The sequence below is a fragment of the Neomonachus schauinslandi genome, chromosome 2 (assembly GCF_002201575.2).
Source record: "Neomonachus schauinslandi chromosome 2, ASM220157v2, whole genome shotgun sequence".
Lineage (NCBI taxonomy): Eukaryota > Metazoa > Chordata > Mammalia > Carnivora > Phocidae > Neomonachus > Neomonachus schauinslandi.
The window spans coordinates 20,421,860-20,436,596 of NC_058404.1; positions in this window are offsets into that span (position 1 = coordinate 20,421,860).

Consider the following 14,737-nt stretch of genomic DNA (forward strand, 5'->3'; position numbering starts at 1 on the left):
TATTAGGAGTCTTGTGGGTGTCATTCTGTAAAAATTCTTTGAATATAATAGGGTAAAAATAAATAAATCTTCAGGGGAAATAATCAAGTCTGCTTTGTTTTATACAAGTCCAAACAGACAGTTGAGCAAGAATCAAGGCATAATTTTAAGTCTTTTTCTAGGAGCTAGATTTTTATCCAGGGGGCACTGGTTGTTACCAGATAAATGTGCTGTGAACTGCATGTTTGTGTCCTTCCAAAATTCATAGTGTGAAGCCCTAACCTACAATGGATGGTATTAGGAAGTTGGGCTTCGGGGAGGTAATTAGGCTTAGATGAGGTCCTGAGGTAGGGAATGCACAATGGGATTAATGTTCTCAAAAGAAGAGAAAGAGACTAGAGCCCTCTCAGCCATGCGAGGACACAACAGGACAGCCACCAGCAAACCTAGAAGCAGGTCTCACCAGGCACTGGATCTGCCTTGATCTTGGACTTCCCAGCCTCCAGAAATGAGAGAAATAAATGTTTATTGTTTAAGACACTCAGTCTGTGAGAATGTGTTATAGCAGCCCAAGCAGACTAAGATCTAAGGATTCTCTGTTTTTAGAAATCCTATTTAGTTACAGTCACCTATCATCCTGAGATGTCGTTTCCTCCTTCTTCCCAAGCTCTTGCTCCATGGAGCCAACCCTTGAGCCCACATCTGAAGAGTTCGTCTCCGCTCCGGTGGGGTGCTTCTGTCTAACTTAGACGGTCAAAGAAATTAAACACCTGAGAGTGAGGTCACAGATCCAGCCAGAAAGCCCAGATTCTGTTGTCAGCGTTGTCCTCGGGATGCACATTAACACCGTGTTTAGCACTGAGCACTGAACATTTAGCCATAACCTCTGGCCAGTGGCCCGTCTGTCTGTTCCAATGCTAGTCAGCCTACCTCCCAGTTGGCCTTGGTCTTCGCTGAGTGCCAGGCCTGCTTCAGCCACCAGTGACTCCGTCAAAGTCAGAACATGATCTCCTGGCTCCCAGTGCAGGGCTTCCCTCAACTGCATCAGTACATATATTCAACAACTAGCCTTGCTTCATTTTCGTTTTCTCGACTTTGCTACTTCTTAGAACTCCACATGTCGAGAATCCTGACCTCCCCAACCTTCCGTAATCCTATGGAAAGTGACACAACAAATAGGCTTCGTGCACAGTGCAAACAGAAGCTGATTTCTTTTGTCCATCATCTAAAAAGCACATAAGGTAATTTCTAAACCAGCAGTAAAATCTATTTATAAAGAAAGCTGATTTGTTTTCTGCCCTTTCTAGCACACAGGTTCAATTTATTTCCTTACCATAAAAAGAGCCACTACTTTTTTTAAACAATCATAGTGCATTTTAGAAATGTTTTAATTTCAAAAAAAAAAATCAACTTACAAATTATAGTGTAAACAGCTTTCTTAAAATGGCCCCACTTTAGACCCAGTTTGCTGATTGATGATTTTGCTGTGCTTCAAGGCAGATGATTTCACAGTCATTGGGTATATAATATAATGATGTTTTTATAAGGCTGTTAGCATCCCTAAAAACATAATTATTATAAATGAAATTATAAGGGAAAAAGGGAAATCTATACTCTGACAATGCTCAATTGTGACCTAACTTATTGCTAAGCATTGTGTTTCTACAAGGAAAAACCCTGCGCATTCCTTCTATGGGACAAACCTAATAGCACCCTAAGAACTAAATAATTATAGAAGAGAAACTACAGTAATTTTTTCGCTTTGTGTTCTTGGGAATCCACCACCTTGTGTTACTAGAAAGGGAAACAGCAGCACCTTGTGGACAATAAGAAAGTGGATACATTTTGCTCAAGTAGTATCCGTTTGTATTAAAAATACATTTTTTAGGTTTGTACAGCCCTTTCTCCAAAAGAAGTACTGTCACATTTATATTAAAAGGACAGCATAGCATTGCTTATAGAGAGTTATAGATGGTCCCCAAAATGCATTCAGGGGGACATGGACTTTCTAAATTCCAAATTTGGGTGGGGAAAAAATGATACAGATTTCTTTGAATGTACCCAAACTCAGAAGACAGACAAAAAAGCTCTAATCAGGCAGGTATCAGTGATGCCACGTCACGCAATTCCTAACTTATGGTAATATTGTCATCTAAAAAGCAAATTCCAGCAACAACGGCACAAAAGGAAAGGGAAGGAAATGAGAGCTCAAACTCCACCTCCACACTCCTGAACTCCTCCTCCTGTCCACCAGTCAACAAAGCCCCCAACCTCTGCTTTACCCTCTCAGCTCCGCTGCCCTCCCTGCACCTGCAGTCCAGGGAACACTGACTGACTCCTCAGAACATTTGGAAGTCGTTTTCTAACCAAGGCATGAAGGAACGCTGGTTCTCCAGCCCCGGGTCAAAGCTTACAGTCGAGGGCACCTCTCTCTGTCCTTGCTGCTCTACCCCTCTGTGCCACGTTCATGTAGCAGAAAAGCAAAACACCAAAGTGTATACCCTGACCTTTTATCTGTCCACCCTTTACTATCTGTTTGACCAAGTCCCAGGAGGGGCTGGAACTGGGCACCTCATCCAAGATCCAGGCAGTCCACTCTTATGGTCACATGCCCTCAGAACTTCCCACTTCTTCCACAGTGGAAGCTTTTGCTCCTCCTCCTGTCCAGTGGGAACTGCCCCATATATCATACCTTTAACCAAGACATTCCCCTCAGCCTGACTAAACTTTAGACAGACTTCTTCCTGACACCAGGCCCCTGACCTCCCTTTTCTTAGAACATTTACTTTAGAAAACTTGTAACTATAAATTCTTTCTATCCTTTTGAGACATAAATCATTTTTAAAGCCTCCTGCCAGTTTTACAACCCAGGAATGTCTTTCTCAAAGGATCTGGGAGCCAGGCCTTTGAAATGCAATCCTCATGAGAGACAGCATCCCTATCTCCCAGTCTCTGTGGGAGGGCGGGGACCTAACTTTGGTGGATGCCTTACTCCAAGTTATAAAACTACCTCCTGTTACGGAGATACAAGAAAGCTTATTTTTCCTTTGGTTCAACCCAATTAGCAAACACAGATGGCCCATGATCTCCCTTGTGCCCTACCTCTTAAAATCCCCATGACCCTTTGTTTCAGTGAAGTTGAATTCAGACTGGATCCTCAGCTCTCTCCCCTACTGCAATAGCCTTGCATAAAGTCTCCCTTACTGGTTTACCTTTGTCGGGTGCAATTTTTTTCTTTGACACTTCCACCCTCTCTAACTAAAATCTACAGTCAAATCCTGATAGAAGGCTATGCAGCCAAACTTGACTCTTGAATATGCAAACAGAGTCCTTTAGGATTTTAAAACCCATATCAACCTCAATAAATTGTTTCTCAGAATTTTTGTCTTGTTACAGGTTTCAAGTTCTTATTTTGGAATTGATAAGAAGAATACTTAATTTTAATAAGTTCCTACCTGCTTTTAATTTCTACTATCACAATCCTAATGTTTTCCATGGCAATGGATGCCTCTGGTGGAGCAAAGGAAATGTCAGAACAGAGCAAAGAAAAATCTCAGCAATCTATTTCAAAAAGTTACCTTCATTTAACACGGGTAGCTTAACTTAACATTCCTATGAGGTAGATGCTATTATTATCTCCATTTTATGGGAAATTAAGATTTATAGTTTGTAACTAGCCAGCTTAAGTCACATAGCGTGGTAGATATGGCAGGCACACAAAGAAGCAATGGCACTAGAAGTGGAGGAAGGAGAAGGGTTGGAGGGATGTATCTAGGTTTGTTAGGGAAGGGAAAAAAAAAAACTAGGACGAGCCAAATTCTTGTTAGAAAAACGAATGGTCAGGATACTGGGGACTCAGTAAGACAAAAGAGAAGGTGAATTGGCAGTAAGAAAAGTGAGAGTCAAAAAGAACAGGGACATTAGAGACCACAACACTGAGAGTAGTCTATAGCTTACTACAGAGTTAAGTTTATAGCCATGGGAGTGTGTAGCTCAATTGAAGTGAAAGTAAAAGTCAATGGAGGATTAAATTATAAAGCATAATACATTGCTTGACATATGGTAGATTCTCCAGAAATATTAATAACCTCAAGAAAATCAGGAACTTCAAGGCTACTTACAGATCGTAAGCTATTTTCATCATATTCACATACGTGGACATGTTAGTATTCTCTCTCATGGGGGAAATAATTCAACAGCCTTGGTTACAGGCTATTAAAAGGATACCTCAGATCATGATCCACTAACCACAAGGTATTAGAATTAGCAAAGCAAAGTATCTAGGGAAAAATTGTGAAAGATTTTCAGACGGACCAGAGAGATTACCAGGTATCGGCAATGGAAAATCCTACCTTGTCTAGCACAACCTTTGGGGTTATCTGATTCTATGAGGTCCCTGGGTCTTTCTTGTGTTTGAGCTATTTGTAATTCTGTAAATTGCAGATCACTGATAGCAATACAAATGATTCTTGTCTATAGACATGCAAATGACTGACTTCTGATGAAAGTAGAATTAATATTCTTCCTCCCTCCACCTCACATCAAGAAGTTAGTTTTGAATCTATGGAAGCAAATCTATTTCAGTGTTCCTTACTGCCTAGATATATGTGGACCTTTCAATTCTCCATAGAACTCATTGTAGCATTTTATTAGATTGTTCATTAATTACTGAGCTAAATAAAAATCTTTGATAAGTGTTATTATATATTTGTAAGTAAATCATGATTACCCTCTTAAACAATTTTCCTTTAACATTGCTAAAAATGTAATTCCTGTTCCCCACTAAACCTACTGACTGAATTGAAATCTCAGCCTTAAAGCCCAAGAATCTTCATTGTCTGGGTGCCTGGTTGGCTCAGTCAGTTAAGCATATGACTTGATTTCAGCTCAGGTCATGATCTCAGGGTCGTGAGATTGAGCCTTGCCACAGGCTCCACACTGAGCTTAAGATGCTCTCTCTCCCTTTCCCTATGCCCTATCCCATTTCTGCTCAATCTCTCTTGGAAAAAAAAAAAATCCTGCATTGTTACTAAGCTCTTCAAGTGATTTTTAGGCATACTAGAGTTCATTAATTGCTGAGGTCTATTAATATAATTCCTTAGGTTCAAATAAATTATTATATTTATAATTCTATCCTCACCAAGGTAACTTTTTGGCTAACAAAAATGGAAGAGACAATTTTTTCAATAGGAGTGCGACCGGTAATGGATAGATCAATCATACATTTCAGTTAAGAGGAGGAATCCTAAAAAATTATTACATGTATACCTATAAAACTTTTTAAACTTAAAAGCTACATGTGTAAATAAATTTGCCAATATTTTGATACCGGGTCAAAGCCTTATAAAGATTCACTGGAGTTTCTTGCAGAAACCATGCCAATGATGTCTTGTTCCTGATTTCTAGCTTCACATTCTATAAGTGAAAACTGGGACAAAGCAATCCAAGAACTGAGTCACAGATTTGACAGTTTTTCCCATTTGTTTCCAGTTGTCTTGCCTACAATTTATTGTTTCATCTTTCCAATGCATTCAGCTTATTTTTCAGAGAAACAATACTCCTATTATATTCATTTTCTCAGTTTACATAATATTTGATTAGATGATATAACAGCAGGAACAAATGACATAAACACATTTGGAAGCAAACACAAATGTGTTTTAGAAAATGTAAAAGTATATGATGGGAGCAGAAATATATGGGCATTAAGAGTAGATTTAAAAAAAAAGAGTAGCTCAACAGTTTTCAGCTTACAGTGGACATTGGTTAGTAGGTTTTACAGGAATATCAGAGAATGTTGGTTTATTGGGAAAATCAGTTAGTGGATATCAACTAAGGGAGCATCTAATATGTCTTAATTGCACCTACTGTGTCATAATTTGTGAAAGAGATACTCCAGGACAGGGTAAACCTTCCCTGAAAAGGGCCAGAGGATAAATATTTTAGGCTTTGCAGGTCACAAAATCTCTGTAGCAACAATGGAACTCTGCCATTTTATCAGGAAAGCAGCCATAGCACATGGCTATATTCCAATAAAACTTTATTTAAAGACAGGGGAACATTGCCTGATGGCCATGTATAGATTTTGCTCTTTTTGTACAATTTTCTAAATCAGCAGCTCCTAACCTTTTGCCACCAAGAATCATTTTTAATTCACCTCTTCTCCATTCCGTGTTTGAAAACCCTTTTTTAAAGAAAGTATATTTATTTCTTTTGTTTCCTACTTTATTTTTAATTGATCAAAGACATATAGGGTTATGCATTAGAGATTCTAGTCAATATGAGATAACCAACATTACTATACTCTGTTGACTGAATACTGAATAGAAATAAAGACATTCAGCCATAGTCTTTTAAATCTGTGTAGCTTTATCTAGTATGAATGTACACTTTGTTGACATTTTTTAAATATTAAATACAATTTTTGGTTATCGCCACACCTGACTTCCCGTTCTTACATTCAAAGATTCCTTAGGAGCTTGGGAAATCATGCAGACAAATAATAAATATGGACACAATGGACTTGAAATACACTTTAGACCTAATAGACATATACAGAACATTCATTCCAACAGCAGAATTTGTATTCTTCTCAAGCACACAAAACATTCTCTGGGAAAGAGCAAATGATAGCTCACAAAACAAGACTTAGAAAATTTAAAAAAATTAAAATCAACTACCTTTTCTGACCACAATGGTATGACCACTAGAAATAAATACAGGAGGAAATGAGCAAAATTCACTAATTTATGGAAATTAAATAACATACTCTTAAATAACCAATTTAAGAGTTAAAGCAGAAATAAAAAAGAGAAATTGAAAATATCTTGAAGCAAACAAAAATGGAAACACAACATACTAAAACCTATGGGAGGCAGCAAAAGCAGTTCTAAGAAGAAAGTTTATAGTGATAAATGCCTACATTAAGAAAAAAAGAAAGATCCTAATTTTACACTTTAAGAAACTAGAAAAGAAGAACAAAGTAAGCCCAAAGTTTTCTGAGGGAAGAAAATCACAAAGACCAGACCAGAAATAAATGAAATAGAGACCAGAGAAACATTAGAGAAGATCGATGAAACTAAGATCTAGTTTCTTGAAAAGATAAATAAAATTGACAAACCTTTAGCTAGACTAATTTAAAAAAGGGAAGATTAAAATAAAATCATAAATGAAAGAGGAGACATTACATCTGATACCACAGAAATAAAAAGGATCCTAAGAATTACTGTAAATAATTATATGCCAATAAATTGGATGACCTGGAAGAAATGGCCAAATTCCCAGAAACATACAACTAACCAAGACTAAATCATGAAAAAAATAGAAAACCTGAATAGTCTAATAATGAGTAAGATTAAATGAGTAATCAAAAATCTCCCAGCAAAGAAAATTCCAAGGCCAGATGGTTTCCCTGGTGAATACTACCAGAAATTTAAATAATTAACACCAATCTTTGTCAAACTCTTAAAAAATTAAAGAGGAGGGAACTCATTTTGTGAGGCCACCACTACCCTGATACCAAAGCCAGATAAGGATACTACAAGAAAAGAAAACTACAGGCCAATATCCCCGATTAATGCAAATGCAAAATTCTCAACAAAATATTAGCAAACTGAATTCAACAACACATTAAAAGAATCATATGCCATGATCAAGTGGGATTTATCTCTGGGATGCAAGAATGTGTCAACATATACAAATCAATAAGTGTGATATACTACCTTAATAGAATGAAAAATAAAAATCATATAATCTTGTTAATAAGATGAAGAAAAAGCATTTGACAAAATACAACATCCTTTCACTACAAAAACTCTTAACAAATTGGGTATAGAAGGGACGTACCTCAAATAATGAAGGCATATATGACAAGCCCAAAGTGAACATTCTACACAATGGTGACGTTTGAAAGTTTTCCTCTAAGATCAGAACAAGACAAGGGCCCCCACTCTTACCACTGCTATTAAGCATAGTACTTGAAATCCTCACCAGAGCAATTAGGAAAGAAAAAGAAATAAAAAGCATCCAAATGAGAAAGGAAGAATCAAAATTTTCTTTGTTTGCAAATGACATGGTCTCATATATAAAAAATAAAGACTTCAGGAAAAAACAGGTTAGAATTAACCAATGAACTCAGTAAAGTTGCAGAATGTAAAATCAACATACATAAATCAGTTGCATTTCTATACACTAAAAACAAAATATCTGAAAAAGAAAATTTTAAAAATCCCATTCACAATACCATCAAAAACAATAAAATACTTGAAATAAATTTAACCAAGAAGGTGAAAGAGCTGTAAAATGAAAATGACAAGACTTGGACGAAAGACATTGAAGAAGACACAAACAAATGGAAAGATATCCTGTGTTCATGGATCAGAAGAATTAATACTGTTAAATGTCTAAACTACTCCAAAGCCATCTATAGATTCAGTGCAGTCCCTGTGAAAATTCCAGTGGCATTTTTCACAGAAATAAAAAAAAAATCCTAAAAATTCATATGGGACAACAAAATACCCTGAAGAGCAAAAGCATTCCTGAGAAAGGAATAAAGCTGGAGATATCATACCTCCTCATTTCAAACTATATTATAAGCTACAGTAATCAAAACAATATGGTACTGGCATAAAAATAGATATGTAGACCAATGGCATATAATTGAGAGCTCAGAAATAAACCTTTGCATAAATGGTAAACCAGTATTTCATAAGTGAGCCAAAAATACTTGATGATAAAAGGATATTCTCTTCAATAAACGATGCTGGGAAAACTGGATAATCACATGCAGAGAAATTAAATCAGACCCCTATCTTATGTGATTCACAAAAATTAACTTGGAAGAAATTAAAAACTTAAACATAAGACCTGAAACCATAAAACTTAGGGAAAATCTCCTCAACATTGGGCTTTGCAGTGACTTTTTGGGTATAACACCAAAAGCACAAGCAACAAAAGCAAAACAAACAGGTGAGACTACATCAAACTAAAAAGCTTCTGCATAGCAAAAGAAATAATCAACAAAATGAAAAGGCAATCTACAGAGTGGAAGAAAAAGATTTGTAAATCATATATCTCATAAAGGGGTAATATCCAAAATATATAAGGAACTCATAAATCTCAATAACAAATAAAAAATAAATAAAATCCTATTAAAATGGACAGAGAAACTAAATAGACATTTTTCCAAAGAAAATATACAAATGGCCAACAGGTACATTAAAAGATGCCCAACATCACTAGTCATCAGGGAAATGTAAATTGAAACCACAATGAGATATCATTTCACACCTGTTAAAATGGCTATTATCAAAAAGACAAAAAATAGCAAGTGTTGGCAAGGAAGTGGAGAAAAGGAAATCCTGTGCCCTGTTGGTGGGAATGTTTTCCACTATGGAAAACAGTATGGAGATTCTTGAAAAAGTTAAAAGTAGAACTACCATATGATCCAGCAATCCTGCTTCTGGGTCTATATTCAAAGGAAAGGAAATTAGTATCTTAAAGAGACATCTGCACTCCCGTGTTCATTGCAGCATTATTCACAATAGCTAAGATATGGAAATAACTTAAGTGTCCATCTACGGATGAATGGATAAATAAGATGTGATATATACACACATACAAAATGGAATATTTATACACTGCAATGGAATATTATTCAAGCCATTAGAAAGAAAGAAATCTTCCATTTGCAATAACATGGATGTGTCTAAGGGCATTATGCTTAAGTGAAATAAGTCAGACAGAGAAAATAAATATTGTATGATCCCACTTACTTGTGGAATTTTTAAAAAAGCAAACTCATAGCAACAACAAATGGTGGTTATCAGGAGCTGGGAAGGTGAGGAAAATGGAGGGATGCTGGTCAAAGCAAACAAACTTCCAATTATAAGATAAATAAGTTCAGGGGATCCAATGTACAGCATGGTGATTATGGTTAATAATACTGTATTAACTCCTTGCAAGTTACTAAGAGAGTATATCTTAAATGATCTCACTGTGAAAAAAAAGTAAATTATGTGAGGTGTTAAAGGTTTTATCTAAAGATATTGTGGTAATTTCTCAATATATAAGCATGTCAGACTAACACCATAAACCTAAACAATGTTTATCCATCCAGATTTATTGAGATGTCATTGACATACAACATTGAGGGAGAGAGAAAATCTCAAGCAGATGGATAAACAAACAAATAAATAAATAAATATTGATGTTGCTGTGATGCTTTAATGAGAAACTAAAATAACTTTGAGAGTAGATTAACACCAACAAAAAAATCTTTAGGAGCCTCAGGATCTTAGGTTGGAAACCATTGCTCCATTAGCAGACTAATGGCTTTTGACATAGTTGTCTACTAATGCCTATCAATTACCATAATCGAAGCTCTGTTTCCTCCATTCTTCCTTCTGCATCATAAATATTTGTTGATTTTTTTTTGTATCATATCTAAATGTTTCTCCTGTGTTTATTTTCATCCAAAAAACAGAACAGGATTTTAGTAAAGTTAGTGCACTTGGTCTGAACCCAATGTAGACCTCGCTGCGCTCATGCTGAAATCACTATCAAATGTAATCTTTTGCTCCCAGAAAACGAAGAAAGTACCGTCTGCCCTTGTCAAAATAAATTGTTTTACTTTGCTTTTAAAAAATCAATGAAGTAGTATATTCCTTCCAGCAAAATCAAGAAATAAAAATTTGGAAATGTAAAACATGCTGTTGAGTCTCTGCATAAGGATGCTAATAGAGCATAAATAACAACTTAAATTTTCATTTCAAATGAAAGACAGTTTTTAAGAGGGGAAGGGTTAGTAATTTGTTAAAAGCCTTCAATTTAAATTGCTGCAACCACATGTAAGGATTTTCTTTCATTTAAATCCTTTTACAAGAATACTTTAAAGCATAATTGGTTTCTCCCCTAAATCTAGTCCAAAGTCACCGTTTACAACTGAACATCAAAGATTTCAGGCATGATTTTGAAGCTCTTGCACTTTACAAAATGCTGTTTGCAACATTAGATTTCTAACATTTTAACTTTCTTTTTATTTGTAGCAATAAGCTGCATTCATCTCTACCCCTACACACTCCTTTCATTTAATATACAATTTTTCTGAGTATTCTTACCCATCTTTAATTATAAATATAACAGAAGTATATAATACAGTACAATACATATAGTATGTGTATAAATATTTTATCTAGTCATACAATTTTCCTTTAAAAAATATTTTATTTTTAGAAATTTGAGAACAGCCTTCTTCAGCTACTAGCAATGAAAACATAAAAGCTAGGTCAATGTTTTCCAAATTTGCCTGGCTGTAAGAATCACTTCTGACAGTTGTCAAAAATACCTATTCCTGGGTCTCATCAATGATCTTCTGAATAAGAATCACTATGTGGGGGACCTGCGAATCAGTATCTTAAACAAATATCTGCTGCGGTTCTTATCAGTAAAGCTTGGAAAATCACACAAGGATCCCTGTCATTGAATAACCTTGAAAACTTGGAACGGTTACTAAAAAAACACATGAACAGAATTTCAAAATCCTCCCTTTGCTGAAAACAGTGTTTGTTCACACCTCCTCATCCTCCTCAACTCATCAAGAACCTAGAGGACTTACATAACTCCTGAAAACCACTGACACCTGGGAGGATCTGGAAATGAAACTAATGAAGAGGAAAATCAGTTGTTTAACTTAAAAACGGAGGGTGGGAATAGAAGGGAGAGTCATGAATTTATCTTAATTTCAGCATAAGGTATTGATTTGGTTCTACAAATGAAATTGGTCTCATTTTTATTTTCTATAACTTTGTGCTACAACTCTGTGTATATACAGTGGCTGAGCAAGAAGGAACGAAATCCAGAAATGCAGAATGTACCATCCCTTATTTGCTTCCCATGCAGCCAAACAGTCAATAGCAAGCTGCTCTTACCTCTTCTCCACCTACTCTTTACGTCAAGCCAACTTCCCGCCACACTGCTCTGCTGAAAATGCTTCCCCACACGTCACCTGTAGGTTAACTCAATGGCCTTCCTTCCATTCTGTTCTTCTGAACATCTTCAATATTAAATAATATTGCTCTTTCTGGAGTTTCTACTTAGACTTGATTTCTGTAATTTTACTGTAACCCTGTTATTGACTTCCTCTTTTATCTTCGTGTCTTCACTTTTTCTTTCTACCCCCTTACTATATGGTTCTATGGTTTAGTTCCTGCTCTTCTGGTCTCTCGACATTCATTCCCTCAGAGCACGCATCCATTCTCTTGCTTTCAACATTCCTGCCAATGTGATGATAACCTATAATAATAACAAGGTTGGTGATAGTCACAACTGATACCTACTGAGCACTTACTTGTGGATCGCAACCACTCTACATGAATTACACCATTAATCCTCATAACTCTCAGAGATACTATTACTAACCCTATTTTAAGAGATGAGGAAATTGAGTTTTTGCCAAATGTCACTTACAAAAGCCAACATGGGCACCCTCTCATCCTATCTCTTTTGTTCATGGCTCTGGGAATTTTTTCTCAACATGGACCCAGATTGTTATGGTATAAGAAAAAGGGAAGTAGTGTGAAAATATGGGAAAAGATGTGATGCTAGTATACAAGGATACTAACCCACCAGATTATTTGCTATGGTTTTGTTTTCTGAGTCAGTTTTGAGACGGGCCCATCCTGATTCTATGGTGCCACCAGGAATCAGGAGTTTAAAAATGTCTCCTAAGATTCCCGAAGCCAACTGGTCTCCACGTTTTCTACATTATGTAAAGAGTTGCGGCTTGAATAAGAGGGTTTTGGTATCACTTACACAACTCACCACACTGTTTTGTGCCAGTTTAGCATACTGATACCCAGTGTTGTGTTTGGAGTGGCCATTGTGCTTCCTATTATGATTGCAAGATGCCCTTCAACAACAACAATGGGAAACTTTGAAAAAAATGGAGGTATAAGACCTGGAAAATACACAGCACAGCTGGGGCCACACAGCGAGGTTATATGGGGCAGAAGGACAGTGTGTACAGGCTGGGGGTTCTGCTTTTATTGGAGCCAGGGGTGAGGGCCTAGGGTTTCATAGGCTCACTCTTAGAGAATTTAAAACATAAGAGTGCGAATTTGAAGCTCAGGAAGAGAAAAGACAAGTGGCCCAAATGGTCAGGTATTGAAATCAACCAAGATCACAAAGGAGCCTCAGTGGGGTGGGAGGTGGCCTGGCTCTTTATCTAGTCTTGTGTTTGGCAATGTGTTTATTTGAGATAACCATCTTTTGCCAGTTATTTGCATTACAAAAAGAAAAGCCAAGGCTCAGGGCTTACACGACAAACACGGGTACTGCAGAATAACCATCCTGGAGTACCGCTCTGTTCATTTCACCCCCTGAAATTTAATCCCTCGCAACTGGTTCCTGATTTCATGCCAATTTTTCAGCTACAAAATGGCCCCACTTTGCTTTCTCAATCCTGGTTCCCACCACTGTACTCTACATGCCCTGCGCTCCAACCAACCGAGCCATTCACTGCTCCTTTCCCAGGCCCAGCACTCATCTAGCTCCTTGACTTTGTCCATACTACTGCCACCATCTTATCACCAAGCACACAGTGTCTTTGCAGAGATGGTTAACAAATAAATAAGGAATGGATCTCCAGTGGCCTCCATGATATGCTACACCCCTCCAATTTTCTTCCTCCGATTTTTCTACCAAAACCCTCCTATCTAATCAAGCCACACTCCTAAATGCTCCACTGTCTTTGTTATCCCAGAGCTACACTTCGGGCTTTAGAATCTTAACATGTTAACAAACATTTATGCAGGATCTACTTTGAGGCAGGTACAGCATGGGGTGTACATGAAACAAAGATGAATAAGCTATTTATGTTTCTGCCCTGAAAAAGCAAACAATTAGCTACAGAATGAGAAATGCAGGATGCTTGGGGATGGTGTTTTGGAGTGTTAACCCGGAAAAATAAAGCTTTCAGTTATTTTACTAGCAAAATGGGTTTATTAGGGAATAACAGAATTGCAATTCAGGACATGCAAGCTATGGCAAAACCATGGGCAAGTCTAACAAACAAAGAAGAGGAACATTATTTTGCGCGGAAGGAGGAGGAAACTGGGAGAGATTATTCTGAACAAAAGTCCATTGGGGGAAAAAAGTCCAGCTGATGATGGTTTCTAAGGGCTGAGCTGCAGGGGTAGAAGATCTTGCAGGAGTATCTTGTAGGAGATACAATATACATCTTTCCCTTGCAGGGGCCTGTAATTAATGATTCTTTCCTACTGATGATTCTTCTGTTGGGGTCTGTAATTGACAATTCTTCCTGTAATTGAAGTTGAGTGGTAAGGCTTCACCTCCTAACTTCCTCTTCTCTCCTCCTTTCTCGTTTTAGTGAGGTTTCCCTTTATTAATATTCACAGAAGCAAATAATGCCCCAGTTTGTCTTAAAGGTTGAAAAACCGTGCCAAGTGAAGAGCGTGGGAAAGAGGAAAGGGCAGCATTCCAGGCAGCAGAAGCAAACAGAGACCATTCAAACATTCCCAGCCACTTAGTGTGACTGGAACTAAGGTGGCAGGGGTTAAGGGTGGGAAAAGAGGCCAGACTGTCAAGAGTTTATTAAGTGATGCCAGGATTTTCCCTCCCGAAAGTAATAGGATGTGTTTAATAGATTTTAGATAGGGGAATAATCGGCTATTTCTCTAGAAAGATCCGTCGGGTAGCATTATCAGAGATGGTTTGGAAGAGGGAGAAAATGGCATCAGGG